Consider the following 17,787-nt stretch of genomic DNA (forward strand, 5'->3'; position numbering starts at 1 on the left):
AATAATCCTTCCTGTTTTAGCATAGGACTAATCACAGAAGCCTTAAAATGTTTAAAAATAAAACAATTATTTTTCAACAGAGCTATGCCAATACTATACATTTGGAGTAATGTAATTGACAAACATTTGTAAAATGAAGTAAGGCTTATATGAATACTGGGAAGAAGACATACATAAGACAAGTTTCTTAAGATCAGGACTGAATCATACAATACGTGGCCCTTTGGTTGTCTAAAGCTTGTTCTCTTGTAGAATCATCAGAAAGGTCTCTGGGAAATAATATTTCCTAAGTCTTTGCATGCTAATCAGTTTGCCACTGTGTCCTTTACACTGGAAAGTTGATTTTGCTGGATATAAAATTCTTATTTCTCATTCTTGCTACAGCTGTCAGAATCCCCCTTGAGTTTGTTATTAAAATGAGAAATGGGTTTATAACGGAGAGCACTCCGCATTCAAGTTTTCGGTAAGGAAGGAGCTAAGACTGTGGCTATTCCAAGTAAAGGATCAGTGCACGTTCCCAGTTGTTCCCGTGTCTACAGCAGTTTAGTTGTCTTTGCAGAGCTCCCACACTTCTTAGCATCTCTCTTCCATGGTTTTTCTAGAGAATAAAGCTGTATAACTTTCCTACTTCTTTCCCATTCCCAGGTATTTACATGTCTGGACTACTTAAGTATTGTACAGCACGAAGCATAACTCTACATTTTACCAGAAGGTATCATTGTGTTTACACCCAAAAATGAGTTAATAAGTTTTGAGTTATGAGAAGAAAACTTCTCTCACTACGCTCTTCCTCCAATTTATAACGTCCTATGAACTTGAAAATCAGTGTATCACAGTTTGAGAACACTTGAGTTGGAAGATGTTTAAAATGCATTTATTTCATATCCCATTATTTTCAATTAATGAAAAAAATCCGAAAGTGATAAAATGATTTGCTCAAAGTAATGCAGTGAGTCAACAACCTACCAGGCTCTGAGAAACCAGGATTCCAGATTCTAAGAGCAATTTCTTTCCATCCTACAAGAGTTACTTAAAAAAAAAATTTTTATTGATTGATTTTTAAAGAGAGGGGAAGAAACGGAGAAAGAGAGGAAGGGAAACATCGATGTGCAAGAGAAACGCTGATCAGTTACCTCTCGTATGTGCCCCAACCAGGGGCAGAACCCTCATCCCAGGCATGTGTCCTGACTGGGAATTGAACTGGTAGCTTTTTGCTTTGTGGAACAATGCCCAACCATCTGAGCCACACCAGTCAGTGCCGTGAGAGTTAAGTTCATTAGGCTGATATATCTAATATAATGAATAGCTCAAGTAGCCCCATATTTACAAATGGTTCAAACGGCTCAAAATTTAACAATTTCCCTTAGAAATATAATTTTAAGTAATAAGAGCCTCAGATCATTACGCAAAAGTCTACTCCAATTGTAGGACCTCAGACAAGTAGTATTTTAGGGTGAAGAGAGAATAAAATGATAGAAGACATTGTTGGCCTTTTTATCACATCTACAGAGTCCTCCAAACATTTTTTAAATTGTATTTCAGTAATATAGAAATTTCTAATATCGGTGTACCAATAACCAAGCTCTTTATCAATTCATATCACGTAGTCATATAATCAAATTTGCTTTGGATTTTAGAAAATACAGTAAAATAGTACAGTTTCTAATTACCTTGGGTTTCCACCAAAAAGTGAATCTGTATTTGGATTTGAGAAGGCTCAAGAGTGTCTGGTAGACTGTATGCTTTCCTTTACATAGTCACCTCCTTTATCCCCAAGACAAGGCTTTCTTTTCCCTGGCTCGTTCCTGAACAGCTTTTCTCTTATTTTCTTCTTCCTCAAGCAAGAATGCATTGCTTTTGAAGTTTCTTAAGAGATATTTACTGCTGTAACAAGAGAAAAAAGGGTCTCTGCTATGTCTTCCCTAAGACCTTCTTTTAATTAAATCCTGTAGAGAAAGACAAAGTCACAGATCGTGCCAAGTGCCTCAGTATTCCCATATTTCCTTCTGTGTCAGTAATAAACATAAACTTTATTATTGGGTCTATACACTTATCACAAATAATTCTAGTCTTTTGCCTTTTAAATGGCTGATAATAGAAAATACAAAGAAATTTCCAATGCACGTATTTTTTTTAGAATAGGAAATAATCTACATACTAATTTGTATCACATTTTATTTTATTTTATTTATTTTTTTACTTGTCGGAAGGAGACTGGCAGCATTACTACCAAGTTATACTGTTAATTAACCTTCAACTATTTGTATAGCACATAAGAAATAACACTGCTCACACATACAAGAAAGCAGGTCAATGAAATGTGCACTGTATCACATTTTAGATTCATGTGTGTGTGTGTTCAACAAAAAATATTGTTAGTATTATTAGCCTTTGTCTTTTAAAGCTGCTCTTGATAATACAAACACTAAGTAGCTGGATTTGAGATTGTGCAAGGATTTATGAGCAATCTGTTTACTTAAGCTTTGTTTCAATTCCATTTCCATATAAAATGAGGACAATATTAACATCTAATAGGTGATGCTGTAAATAAACCACCCTCTGAAATGCCAATCTATAAGTTGACTATAAAGAAGGAAATTCAATTATTTCTGAGTAAAGGTCACTTTCTTTATGAAACAAAAGTCAGAAGGAGGCTATATTCTTGTAAGAAAAGTTTAAAAAATTCCAATCTGAATCCTGAGTAAGTCTGGGGGCAAAAGTTTGATAATGATTTTTTTTTCTATGTGTATTCCAATTTTCCTTTGACATTTTTCTGATCATACAATTCTTACTAGTTCACTATGAAAAGTCTGATAAGTATAGAAAAACAAAAAGGCAGGGGGAAAGATTATATACCAACCAGAGGCAAATAAAATTTATATTTAGGAATAGTTTCCTATGTAATTATTCTGTTTTCCATAGCTGAAATTATATTATAAATGAAGTTTTGTACCTTCCTTTATTTATTATATCAATATTTGTCCATGCCATTATATAAATGCAGAAGTATAAGTTTTAATGGCTGCACAATATGCCATCATGTGATCATTCTGTAATCTGCTTCACCACCATTCTCTAATTACTGGATATTTGGGATGTCTCCTTTTATTTACTGAGCCTATAAAATACATCCATTAGCTGCTTTAGGCATAATATGATTAATTTTGAATTATTTGCTTTGAACAGATTCCCTAGTATAGAATAACTGGAGCTGAAAAAAAATGCCTTTATTAAGGATCTTATGTACATAGTACTTAATAGCTTTTCAGAGCAATATTTGAATAAATTTTTTCCTTACTCTCACCAAACTGGGCATTAACATGGTTTTTAGTCTTTGCTAATTTGATAGGGAGAAAAGAGGAGAGAGAGGAGTCAAAGTGTTGGTATTTTACTTTGAGTATTTATGAAGAGAGTAAATGATTGTTCTGCATGTCTGGAGATGGGGGAAAAAGCACCAAACTAAGTAAAACTAGTGGGATGTGCAATACCAGGCAGCGGTGAAATGAGTTTGGCAATATTCGAAAAGTATGGGAACTGCCCATTTATCTGAGGACTAATTAAACTCCATTATTTGAGGTGGCATCTTTTAAATTCCACAATGGGATGGACCCCTATGAAAAACTCATGACAGAATGCTGGGTCACTGGCTCTTACCTTAGTTTACCCTTCGGGGCCCTGGTTTTGAATCTTGTCTTTTGACAGCAGTTAATATGATTGAAAGAAAACATAATATAAATTGTTGGTTCACTGCAAATCTTAAAAACTATGATAAGTAGATATTTAATCATTTTTAATGTTACTTTTATGATATATGACACTATATCTGAGCTTTCGTTCTTCTCTTTGTCTAAATAAATAAAATGTAAAAAGCAAATTGGCAACTGGATTCCAAATTTTTGTTCAGAGTCAGGAGAAATTTATTAAAGTGCTGTCAACATATGGTAGATTTATAAGCTATTTCTAAATCTTTTTGTGGAATTCTCTAATTACATAAAAGCATTCCAATTGCATTGGTAAACCTTCACAATTTATGTCTGTTAATACAGCCAAATAATTTTAGTTTCATTCAAAGTAACAGCGTGATATCATTTTCCTTCATATTTCTTTATTAGAATATATGGTTCAAAATTGAAAATACAATTCTTTTTTTCTAAATTGTGAATATCTATATCACTCAGTGCTCTCAATTACCATTGTCTCCAATATGCCTTATTTACAAAGAAGTTGAATGTATACCTTAATCAATGAAGTGTTACACCAAGATGTAGATATAAATTTTATCAACATTTTGAATTGTACCCAACATTAATTCAGAAAAAAAGGAATTAGTTCAAAATCACATATATGTATACATATATTTACACATGCACACACACACACACAATTACAAGGTTTTTGCCACATGTACTCACTGGAAAATGAGAAGCATTTTATTCCATTGATGAAGAACACAAGGGAATGAGGGAAGAAAAATTGCAGAAGAAGAAAAATGATAATGCTTACAACATAAAGAATTATTTGGAAAAATTCAAGGACCACTTTGAAAAAAGGACATAAATGCAATAAATAAATAATTTCAAATACAACTTGAATAAATATCTGTTACAAACTCACAAGTGTTATAAAGATGTTGGTTTAGTTTTCATACCTTATATATTTTTTGTTGCTCAGAAGTGGAAGATTTCATGGGTTATAGAAGATTGTTGCTAGTTCACTATGAGAGGTTTAGATATTGAACTAATGAATAAGTGAAAAAGAAATATTGTGATCCTAGTCCTGGTAACTTTCGTTTTGGGAATAACATGTGGGCAGGATCATGCAGCAGGCAGAGCAGGGGCTAATCCTAGTTTGGTTGCTTCCTATGTGCTTCAGGAATCAGCTGCCCAGAGTTTCAGTGTATCTACAACAGGGAGGCTACACAACTTCCCCAGTATTGATACTGTATACTTGACGTAAAATAAAGCCTCAGAAAAACGGTCTGATTACCACTATTATCTTCACCACTGCTTTCCTCCTCCGCCTCCTCTTCTACATCCCCAAGGAAAGAGAGAAATCTACTCGGAACACTCAGGTTGCTATATTTACAATGTGAATTTCTCCAAATCTTTAATGGCGTCATTCAGATCCTGGCTCCCATTTGGTTTAAGGTAGTCCAACTCAACTCTCTATCTGTCCCTCCATCACTCTTTATCACATGAGTGTGTTTTATTTTTTTCACAATACTTTACTATCTGAATATAACATGTGAACTTAACATTTTACCTCATTAGCATGTGCATTTGTCTAATCCATTGCTGAATCCTCCAGAGACAAGAACACAGTCTAGCACATAATACATGCTCAAAATAATCATAGATGACACATGTTTGCTGAATAAAGGTGTAAACCATAAGCAACTAAATATGTTAATAATTGATGACAGAGCTTTAAGATCCACTATAACTAATTCTTCAAAGTTAAACTCTGGGTTAGTATTGCGTTGGCCAAAAGTCTGGTTAGTTTTCTCAGTAAAATAAAACACATATTTTTCATTTTCATCAATAACATTATTGATTTGGATATTCTGAGTATGCTCGCTATCTCCCACTATTGGCTTCCGGTGGGTAGAGGCCGGGATCCTGCTAAACATCTTCCAATGCATAAGACAGCCCCACAGAAAAGAACTATTTGGCCAAAATGTCAAGAGTACTAAGAAACTTCGCAAACCACTTTTGACATGTTCAATTAGTCACAGCACCTTCTCCAAATGCTGCACAAATCTTTTTCTGCATTTCAGTTGCATTTTTACCTTCCTTGAAATGATAAAGCACAATGCACTGAAAATGTTGCATATTTTCTTTCATCTTCAATATTAAAATGGCTGCATAAAAATTCACCAATTTTGGTAAGTTTTTAAAAAAATGTATGCTGATATGACAGCTATCACGATACAACCTAACAAAATTGTTTTGAATGAAGTTGAAGACAACTAAGTGCTACTAGAGCCATCCTATGGAATAAGCTAAGTGAACTTTTTTGGCTAACCCAACATAATTGTAAGAGTAGTCATAAAGCATTATATTACATTAAATAGTCATAAAGATAAGACAGCAGAAACACACAAATGCTATAGGTATCTGATGTAACAGTTAAGCCTAAATTAAATATCATAGTAAGTGTATTTTCTACCTGACTAGAGGTAACTTTGTGAGAGAGGACTACAGTAAGAAGCCACTATTTAATAAGTATAATACCAAGTTACATGTAAGAATTGAAACACAGCAGTCAGCAGTGATTTATAAATTAGAGCAGCTGTTGCTAGTATATCAAAAACTTTAAAAATCTGTTAAAATAAGATTAAACAAGTAAATATATTAAACAAAAAGGACTTTGTCACCTTTGTGTTCTATCTCTTCTGCTTATCTGGTCTAACCCTAACCTTCTACCTAAAGGCAAAACAAGTGTTTAGAATAAAGAGCTGAAAAAAATCCTTGTGTTCTATGCCTATACCATTAAAGCTCTTCAACTCCCTCATTTTTCAGGACCCTAGAATTAATCACTATTTGTACTGCTTCTGAAGAATTGGATATTTCAAATTAAAATAAAGATCAGTTATTAAGTTAAAAACAAACATCACCCTCAAGGCTTGGGTTCATGATATCATCAACGTAAAAGCATTTTCAGCTAAATTAGAAAATGAACTGTTTGCTTTCTAATGCAGAATTAATGGTGACATAATTCAGACATATTAGCAGATCTTGCTTGGAGAAACACTTCATAATGCTGCACAAATGAGTTTAGTTACTAGAATGGTTTACCTTAAAATGTGTCAATGAACTATTTTCTGAAATGTTTTAAAGAAAAACAACTTAAAAAATATATGTAGTATAGATCTACATTATAAAAAGGTAACAAAAAAATTATAAATTAAATCTTTAGGACTTACTTTACAAGGCACCTGCTACACACTGAATATTTGGGCCCCCCTCGCCCCAAATTAATGTTAATTCATAATCCTCAAAGTGATATATTTGGAGGTAGGGCCTTGGGAGGTGATTAGGCCATGAGATGGGGCCCTCATAAATGGGATTAGGGCCCTTAAAAAGAGACCCCAGAGAGCTCCCTCACCCCTTCCATCATGAGAGGACACATCAAGAAGCCAGCCAACTGTTACCTAGAAAGTGGGCTCTCACCAGACACTGAATCTTCTGGCACCTTGAACCTGGACTTTTCAGACTCTAGAACACTGAGAAATAAGTGTTTGTTGTGTATAATCCATCCAATCTATGGTAGTTTGTTATAGCAGCTTAAATGGTCTAAGATAGTACCTAATTCCTAAACCATAAAAATTTTAACCAAGAAAATTTGTATAAATCAAATGAGCTACAACAAGTTAAGATTTAATTTTTAAAGGAAATCTAAAACAAATTCATATAATTATGCTCAAATTTACTACATTTATTGTACATAAATTTCACCTAGTTATAATTTAAAATATACAGCTCTGCACAGGTATATTAGTTGCATTAAATCCAACTAATTACCTAATATGCATTTTGTTTACATTTCTAATGCCAACTCTAATCATCTGAACTAATGCCTTAAGGCTCTAGAGTTGTGAATGTTTGTTCAACAATGTTATATTTAAATTTCATACAGCAGAAATATATTTCTCTCTTTTTGTTTAAGAAGCAATCTTTGTTCAATATGTATTTTCACACAAACTGGTAATATTATATAAACAATGCTTATATCTTAGCAATTTAAAAATAAGTTTACTGATGTTCACTATTTTTTTTAAAGACCAATTTTTACATTATACTTTTTTGAATTAAAATGTGTTTTGTAGCCATGCCAATTGACTCTGGTAATCCTTCCTTAACTACTCGGTCTCATGGTACTATCCTGAATTATGAAATCACTCAAAACTGCCCCATTTTAAGATGTCTTATTCATACATCCCACTATAGTCTTAACTTCTTGTCACCTGCTAAATTACTGCTACTGCTCCTACAGTATTCTATTTCAGCTAGGCTTCAGACAATTTGACTAGTGCATTTTCTAACCATCCCTCACTGGCTTTTTTTTAAACTGTCTTATACTCATTTTGAATTCATGGTCCATAATTTCAATAGAATTTTTGCTAATACCTTAAAATCCATGCCTTTCTTTGTCTGTCATACCTGGCTAGCAAAAGCCAACTAAAACCAACCAAGTATTAATGTTGTCAATATGCTTGCATCTGAACTGCTGAGTCCTGCTAGAGAAAAAAACATCATATACCAGGAAGGACTGATGTCACCAACCTAGACACTGTCCATAAGCTTGGCGATGTTTCTTAGTCAACCCTCTCTAGAATGACGATTTTAAGTTATGCACACTCATTTTAAATGTTTGTCCTCTCACTGAGTCTCAGCAGATATCCTTGTCTTCTACCTCTTCATACAGTTAACAGACGCCATGAAGTGGTAATTGTGTAATACTTTTGCAACCAAATTTATGAAGTAACTGATGTGCGTGCCCATCTTTACCTCCACTCTCTCATACTGCAATGGAGGAAAGGCCTCTCCCTAATGCCATCTGACCTCTGAATCCCACCCTCCCCCTCCTTAAAGACCTCCCTTCAGTCAAGCACAACATGGATTCTGTGCTATTACTCTACCACAAGTACTCTCAGTAAAGTCATCTGTGACCTTCATATTGCTATAGCCCCAAGACACTTTTCAGTCCTTACACAACTTGTCCTACAGCAGCCTTTGACATAGCTAAGTACTTACTCATTTTTCAGAATACTATTTTCCCGTCGCTTCTATGATAATCACATTCTACTGATTTTCTTCCTACTTCTGGGACCACCACTTCTAATCTCTTTTTCTAGCGCTTTCTTCTCACAAATGCTCAAAGGTTAAATCCTCTTCTGAGTCTATATATGCTCAAGGCAACTTCATTCCCTTCAATTATCATTTAGTTGTTGAGGACTTCTGAGTTCAGGCCTATGGCATGTATCTCTCTTATGATCCCTAATGTTTAGCTGCTACTTTGATAGCCTGAGCCAGAACGTCCAAGTTTGAAGCCCAGCTCTGCCACTTTGCATGTTCTTAGCTTAACTCTGCGCTGCTGTTTCTTCCTCTATAAAATGAGAATAAAAACAGTATCTATGCCTACTTTATAGGGTTGTTGTGATATCAAATGAATTAATATTTTTTCTTTATTTCTGCAGCATCAAGTGCAGTACCTCAAAGCAGGCATTCAATAAGCATCTGCTGATTCACTAAATGCATGAACTTACCAGATGGTAAATGACCACAATTCTGAGGAATTTTCTACTAGCCCTATGAAATTTTAAATTCCTTGCTATAGATACCTCATGGTGCCCTTCTAAAGGACCCCACAATATGAAAGAAAATACATAGGAATATTCCTGGAAAAATACAACTTCTGTTTAAAACACCCACACAAATCTATAAATCCACATCAGTATGACTCTGGCAACAGAAATGATTTGAAGTGTTGGTTTTAACAGACATTGATAATTATGAAATGATTCGACATTAATCTAAATACAAGCATATTACCTCGTCTCTTTCATTAGGCTTTTGTAAAATGAGAGGCGACTGCCCTAAGAACACTTAAGTCAAAAAGAGAAAGTGGCTAAAGGAAAAGGACCAGTTCCTCAATGTCCGGTCAGCATAGGAGGGTGTGGTCAAAGAGCAACGATTAGCCCCTGCACCAGGCCACCGCAGGGATGTGACACGCATCCCTTCTTTATAGGGCATTTTATGTCCTGCTCATCAACTTTTTACTGTCTGGCTTTTGGAAAGTTAGGGGAGAAGCTCAGAGTAGAAGATATTTCTTTGAGAAGCAGAACTTTGTAGACAAGTGCCTTTAACTTGAAAAGTTAGTGAAGATGTGCATTCCTATCTGAAAGCATGACTCTACTTATTTCCTTGGTTGTAAAGGCTGGAAGCTTTTTCTGAGTTGCTGTTGACTGATTCCAGTTGGGGACCTTGTACATTCCTCTGTTCTTACAAATTCCTGTCTCCTGCTATTCCTGGCAGTTGAGAAGGCTATATAGTTTTAAGAGGCCACTCTGTGGCAGTCATTAACACTGTTCATTAACTTTTGCTACTGGGCATATGGTGCTAACACCAGCCCTTTAAGTTACAGTAGCCATGTGACTTGGTTATGGCCAATGAGATGTGAGCTTTCTGATAGATGCATTAAAACCAGAGTGTGATTTTCCAGATTCTCTTTTTCCACGTCCCTTCGCCTAATCCTCTAAGTGCTGCCTTGGAAAAATGACCCGGATGGCAGCTGCTCCATCAGTCTGGGGTCTGGAGGTAGAATGATGAGAAAAAGAGTTGTGAGTAAACCATATAGTGGGGTGTGCAGGACATATAGTGTGCAGAGCATATTGTCTTCAAAGACCATTTTGAGGTTACCACTTCATCATAACCTAGATGTTGTCTTATGGATACGAATCTGTACTTCAGGTAAGATACTATGCTAAACTAAACGAGTTACAAATATTTGATTAAGAAACAAGTTATTTTTTGACTTTCCCTTTCCTTTAGGCACCAACCACTCTTATTTGGTCTACCATGTTGATCAATCAGATGAGAAGCTAGACCAACTTCTTCCATTTATATATTAGAATGAATAACTTTGGGAGCTGGAACTAATGGCCAACTGTAGAACAGCTTTCATGAATTCCTGAGACAAAGTTCTTATGTTTGATAAAATGTGCTTTTGAAAACAATTAAAATATAGAATAAAGATTTATAACATAGAGAGACATATATAGCAAACCTGAGTTTAGGAGTAGGTATGATATCTGTAATTCACTCTGGGACAAAAAATGTTAATAATTTAATTTGACTTTAATATATATTATTTTAGAATCAATTCCATATGGTCTAGATCCTTTTAAAAGTACAATTTAAACTTCTAATCATAATCAAATATTCAATATGAGACAGTTGTAACTCATTAATCATGGTAATTTAATTACAAGCATAAACAAAATTACCATTCTCTAATATCATGCTTTACTAAATTAAAATTTTTAAATGAAGATATTAGCTATTCATTATATCATATTTTTTTCTTTCATAAAACTCAACAATGGATGCTAAATAGTAAATTAATAAAGTCTGTATAAGGATCAAAACCTTTAAGAAACCATAAGGATAAACACATTAGTCCACAATAACATAAGGAAACAACCAATACCACTTAACATATATAGTCAAAATTGCTTTTTCTAGGAAATTAACATAAATGTGTCAATAAGTAGTTAAGAAAGTTCCAGCTAGACAGCTTCCTCAAATCAGAGCAAACATAGGCTATTGAATCCCTTTAACAATTACCTTTTCTAATTTCTTCTTAGGTTTAAAATGTCAGAAAACGTTCTAACTAATGGTCAATTCTATTTAAAACGTCTACAATAAATGACCTATAATATTTAGTAATGATTGTAATTTAGATATAGTCTCTAGCTCACTGGTTTTCATAACTTTCTCTTGTCACCTTATTACATTCTCTCCCTCCCAGCAATCTACCTTAAGCCTTCAGGGCCAGTTGTTTCTTTATGCTATCAATGTATAGACTTATAAAGTTATTAGAAGAATTTTCTGTTGGAGTTCACAGAAAATGTAATAGAGGGTTAGCCAACAAACGCTAAATATTTTTTTTAGGGCAACGCATACAGTGCTAAACAAAGGGATATAAAAACAGCAGAAACTTAATCCTTATTTTTGAGTTCTACAAATTCTACTGGGAAAAAGGGGCTGAGGAAGTAAGAAGACTCACAGATCCATAAACAAGTAAGTGTATTAGCAGCATGTGCAGAAACAGCAGGAAGTTCCTGACTCCCTCAGGTAGGCATAGTGAAAGATGGCTTGAGCAGGCAGGCAGGGCCTCATAGAGGTGCTATATCTGGGTTGGGAGGAGGTGGACGGAACAGGGTGAATGCCACCTGTAGGTAGAGGGACAGTGTGTATAAAAAGCACACCGATGTGCTTAGGGAATTTTGTAGGGGGAAAGCCCACTGTAGTTAAGAGAGAAAGGTGTGTTAAGGAGAGCAATGAAGGAAACCAGAAACAGCAAGCTGAGATCAGATTTACAAAGGCTATTTAGTTCAAATCAAAAATTGACTTTTAAGGCCATAAAGACCAGTGGAGGTTTAGAGAAGGGCTGTGAGACATGATATCGTTTTATTTAGTGTTAAAGTGGAGAACTAACTGAAGAGGTTAAGATGCTGAAAATATAAAGGTCAGTTCAGATAGACATTTCAAAGTTTGTTTTTTGCTTGTTTATTGTCCTGCCATACCAAAAATAAAACTACTAAAATCACACAAAAATGTATTTTCTTACAGGTCTGTTCAAGTTTCCCAGTGTCTGTTCAAGTTTATGAGAGTTACATTTCCTCACTAACAGATAAGCTCCACAGGGCAGGAGTTGAGGGGATTTTGTTCTTGGGTATATCTCAAGGCAAAGAACAGTGTCCAGCACATGGCGGGAATGCAACCAACATCTACTGAAGAGCGACGTGACTTCTCCCAGGTTGTGACTATGTCTGTGGACACATCTGCATCACTGCACTATCTGACTACGACCATTTCAGCACACCTCCATGCCTGAATTGTTGCAGTGCATACACACACATCTGTGAGTCTTCTTACTGAGAGAGCCACTCAGACTTGCCTTATCAAATGCTTCCTTTGCATACTATAGTGATTTTCAACCTTTTTCATCTCATAGCACATATACTAATTACATCAATTATGCAGCACAACAAGAAACATGTTTTTGCTGATCTGACAAAAAATAGGTATAATTTTGATTCATTCACACTAGATGGCTATTGTTGTGTTGGCTGTTGTCATTTTTAATTTGACAATCTTAAGGGAAAAGAGGCCAGTGCCCCTGACTAAACAGTCAGGTACTGCATGTTTTAAAAATTCTTGTGGCACACCAGTGTGCTGCAGCCTACCAGTTGAAAATCGCTGGCTTAATAAATTAATAATATGGTTCTTCCTGTTGTCAAGTTCTTTTCCAGAAAATTATTCTCAGTAAGAATGTTAATGATGAGGAAGAAGAAAAAGCTTTGTAGTATGTCCAGATATTTTCTCATTTTACAATCTATTTATGCCCTTATTTTTATTTTCCATTCTTCTAGTTATTTTTATATAATTAATAAAATATAGACTTAGTTAATCATATAGTAATTTTTTCATGATGCAGATATTCAGAACCATGTATTCCTCTAAGCACAACTTTGGCTGTTTTCTGAAAAATTTAAAGTGATGCTTATACGTTAACTGTTTGTTAAGTAGTCTATTTTAATATTATACAGGGGTGGACAAAAGTAGGTTCACAGTGGTGAGTATGCAAAACTTAATTAATAAAGCTACTGTAATAATCATAACCTGCATATCTTTTTTCCATAAAAAGAACTGTAAACCTACTTTTTCCTACCTCTATATGTTCATTCCCTTATCTAGTTGTTATTTAGGAAATTATATTAAAATTTTCAGTGGGATTTCACCACTTAAAATATACATATTAAATATTTCCCATGATACATTTTGGTGGCATTGTATATGTATTTTTCTGATAAATTCTCATTGTCTATAGCATATAATAAATATTGGTCAAGAATTTAATTACCTAATTTTTTCTATTTCATTGTGCCATTATTTCAAACCTCCATTTTAATCGAATTGTTCAAATCTGTTATTTTTTTACATGATTTTATTTATTTATTTTTAGAAAGAGGGAAAAGGAGGGAGAAAGGGAGAAAAAACATCTATGTGCAAGAGAAACATTCATTGGTTGCCTCTCCTATGCCCCCAACCAGAGACTGGTCAGCAACCCAAGTATGTGCCCTGACTGGAAATTGGACCAACTACCTTTCGCTCTGTGGAATGATGCCCAGCCCACCAAGCCATGTGCTCAGGGTTGTTATTTCTTCACTGTAAACATTTACTATATTATATTTTGATCTTGGAGTATTGTTATCTTTTTCTTTTCAATTTCTGACATTTTTTTCCCACTTATGCCCTTTGTTTATATCTCTGCTTTCTGTATTCAAATCTTTTTTAGAGATTGTAATTAAACTCCCTTTCCTATATCTGAGAACACAGGATAAATGAGGCCAATTTTTACAATTTTAGGTAGGATTTGGGGAAGGGGTGCTAATGTATTTCTAGTTGATCCAACTAAATTGTTGGATTTTCCTAGCTTATATCATGTAGCTCTATGTTTTGTGAAAATTTAGTATGTAATATTACATGTCAGTTTTTATGTTATCAAATTTTAGTGTTCACAAAAATAGTAAAACTAAATTACTATTACTTCTCTCTCCTTTGCTTTGGTCGTGAGGAAATCTGAAGACAAGTATGGACCATAAGCCTAGTTGCTCTTACCAGCTGTTTGTTAATTTTATCTTTGACTTTAATATTCTCTGACTTTATTCTTTTATATAGTTCTAAGTATATTGTGCATTTTCTGTAAGTCACTTTAAGTTCTTTGCAGAATGAGGCAGGAGATGGATGGTTTTCTAAGAGGTTTATAAACACTTTTATGATCATCGTTACAAAACTCTACAACATCAATGTCCAGGCCCCTAAATACCCCAAATGTCTGAATTCTATTACAAGAAAACAATAGATCTTTCCAGCACTGAACTCATTCTCAATCTTATTTCTCTCTTTCCCACTCCACGACTCCACAATCCCAGCCTCTCCTTACATGTCTTCCCCTTGATGTTCTTAAACTCAGTGGTACCAGCTGCTTCTCTTTCTCAGTAAGTCCTTTGGCAGTCTTTGGTGCTGGTGTGTGGAACAGATTTCTTTTGGTGAACTTGGGGAAAAATTCCTTTTGCTGCTTTCCAAATGAAGACTATCTTGGCAGAGTAAACTGACCTAATGTAAGAATCCATTATGCATGATTCCCTAGTCTAGGTCAGATGTTCTCATTACCTTTTCTCATTGAAAGCTAGTTCTTCAGTCTTTAGTTTCCAGGAGATGGCCTATTGTTCTTCTAGTTCACATACTCAAAACATACTACTCAAAATGTTTCCTTTGAGGGTTAAATACCTTGTTAGGTCTAAATGTTCCATTTTAATTTACAGAATAAAGTAGTTTTTCAAAAACTTCAGGAAAAGTTTATGCAGCATTTCATGAAGTTAGCAATTTCCACAAGTCTCTCTATTTCTGCTGACAAACTTATTTTTCAGAGTAGACTTGCATCTTGTTTTCCTTTGTTTTAGGTTTTGGCTCCCATTTATTTTCCCCACCCTTCCAATAGGGCATCAATTTGCTGTTCAGGTGCTGTTCATACTTCCTTGCCCTTGGCCTTCACAGGATATTGACCTGAAACCCTTTGGAAGACTGCATTTATCATATTCTCCTCTCTTCCATTCCGCAAGGTCCCCAAGGGACCATATGTAAACGAAACTGCCAATTGACTGCTTTCTTCTAGGACTTTGTTTTTTGACAAGGGTATAAAAAAATAGTGCATGCTTACTGATTCTAGGATGTCGCAGAGAGATCGTCAAGACAGAAGGATTGTCAAGACAGAGAGATCGTCAAGACAGAGAGATCCTCTGTGGCAACTTGAGACTGTTAGCTTCAACCTGTTCTTCAGCCTTCTCTCATATTGAGCTAGGGCATTACTATGTCCTGCTGAATTTTTCTTCTGCTCTATATAGTCATGGGTTTCTGCTATAAAAGAATAATGTGGAATATTCATACATGCTATTTTCTACATGTATCATCTTCTCTTGCAATGTCTTATTCTGCATTTGCCAATTTTCGATATCATTTTTGCTTTGGTTACTCTTATTGTTTTCCAAAATTTGTTCTAAACAATATTTATAACTCAGTGTTAGAAGATGTTACATTTAAAAAGAGGGGGATTGTAGCTAAGTAAGTATGAAAAACACAGATATTAATAAAATTTAATTCATTTATTTTTCTCTGCATTCTAAATTTCTAAGAAGGAACACAGGATGTAGCTTTTTCAGATTTATCTTTAGTATGTATACAGGCAGATTTATCCTGTCATATCTAAAGAAACTAGTGGTCTGTAAACATATTTTGGATAAAGATATTCCACATGCTGCTATTTACTGTCTCCAATGAGGACTTAAATTCCCTTGAGCTAATAGAGCAATGCTATTTCTTTTATTTATCTTTAATACTGATCATTTCTATTATAATATTCACCTTATCTCTATCCTGTTTGTAGTGCTTGTGGTTGTGTGCAGCTCATATAGACTAGAAATTTTGTGGCTTGACTTTTTTCCCCAGTGGTATTACAAGACATTTTTATTGAGCTAGGGCGTTTCCGAATATGTCCTAGAAATTGATGTTTACTATAGGTATTTAATGTTTCTATTGTTCTTTTGATAGGCTTAGAGTTTCATTGGTATTCTTGATTGTTGTTCAGTGTTTCTAGTTGTAATTTTCCTGAAACATATAATACAAATCAGTGGTACTTCCTCTTCTATTTTTGCAACAGTATAAATTTAAGATTTTTGAGCTTCTATCGATGGGGGCCTATATACTTCTGATGATGATTTATAAGATGTTCTTAAAATACTCCTGAGTCTCAATGATGAAATTAGAATGTTAAATTATGGTAATTTAGTAGCTCTTCTATGAGATAATTTAGGAAGATAGATTTTCTTAGATTATCATAGTAAATACCTTGATCTTCATAAAAGTGTGTGGTATAGAACTTATAATTTGGACATGTTGGTGTTCTTTTCATTAAATAAATGCTCAATTTTTTTCTTTTGTTATGGAAACAAACCTCAAGCACAGACTTGGAGTAAAATAATTTTTTCTAATCACATTCCTGATAGCTAATTGCCCTGGGTGCATTGGTCAGTGAGAGGCAGTTGTCAGTGATGAGGTAAGTGGGAGGAAGAAGCAGAAGGGATGTTGTAACAGTCTAGAACTAGTCACTTTTCACCTGGCAGTCCCACTTTAGAAAATAAATATTTATTGACTGATTGTAGCTATATCGTTCAAAATACAAGACTACTGAAAACAACCCAACTGTTAAATGTTTAGGGAAAAGTTAGGCAAAAACTATATTAAGAAGATGAATTTTTATGTACTAAAATTAAAATGTATGCCATAGAAATAAAAAAGGATATATAAAAGAAAATATCTTATATGATTTTTAATAATAAAACTAAGGCATAGAAAATCTAGATATAATAAAAAAACATTTCCACAGGGATAAGAACAGAGCAAATACACATACATACACACACACACAAACACACACACACAAGTTTTCAATGGAGGTATTTTTTTAAGTTTTGTTTACTAAGGTTACCTAAGTACTGTGCAGAATTTTAAAAATACCCTTCCAAGGTCTTAGGCAAGTGATTTTATCTATAGGCAAACTGTGGGTATTATATTTATATAAGTATGTAAATACTTATATGTCAATAATAAGCATACATATAGAAACAAATACATGTGCATAAACTTAAAACATTGTTACGTGAAAAGTATCCTAATTAAGCATGATGCATATGTAGAAGAATTACATATACGTGTTTCTCTTTGTATGCTTGATTACCTATTTGAGCCCAGGTATAGAAGGATGCATGCAGTCTTTAGCTCTTAGAAATTGTCTCCTTCCAATGAGGTGATGAAGAAAGTTAAAACCAAGGTCATCCTAAGTCTGCCATGTGGAAAACAATGAGAACACCCAGGCATCAGATACTCAAAGACAAATATTCTAAAAGCAGAAATTTGTTAACTAAAATAACATCAGTTAATT

General features: G+C 34.3%; 1 protein-coding gene and 1 non-coding gene across 2 annotated transcripts in view; both read right to left on the minus strand.

Moving 5' to 3' along the window:
* Positions 1-17,787, minus strand: part of MAN1A1 (mannosidase alpha class 1A member 1) — a 150,027-nt gene that overhangs the window by 78,108 nt on the left and 54,132 nt on the right. The window lies entirely within an intron of this gene.
* LOC150007683 (small nucleolar RNA SNORA19) lies at positions 2,199-2,326 on the minus strand. Its single transcript, XR_016512153.1, has one exon. It is a non-coding gene; the product is annotated as a small nucleolar RNA SNORA19 (small nucleolar RNA).

This window comes from Furipterus horrens, unplaced genomic scaffold, assembly GCF_987537825.1.
Source record: "Furipterus horrens unplaced genomic scaffold, mFurHor1.1.pri manual_scaffold_6, whole genome shotgun sequence".
Taxonomy (NCBI): domain Eukaryota; kingdom Metazoa; phylum Chordata; class Mammalia; order Chiroptera; family Furipteridae; genus Furipterus; species Furipterus horrens.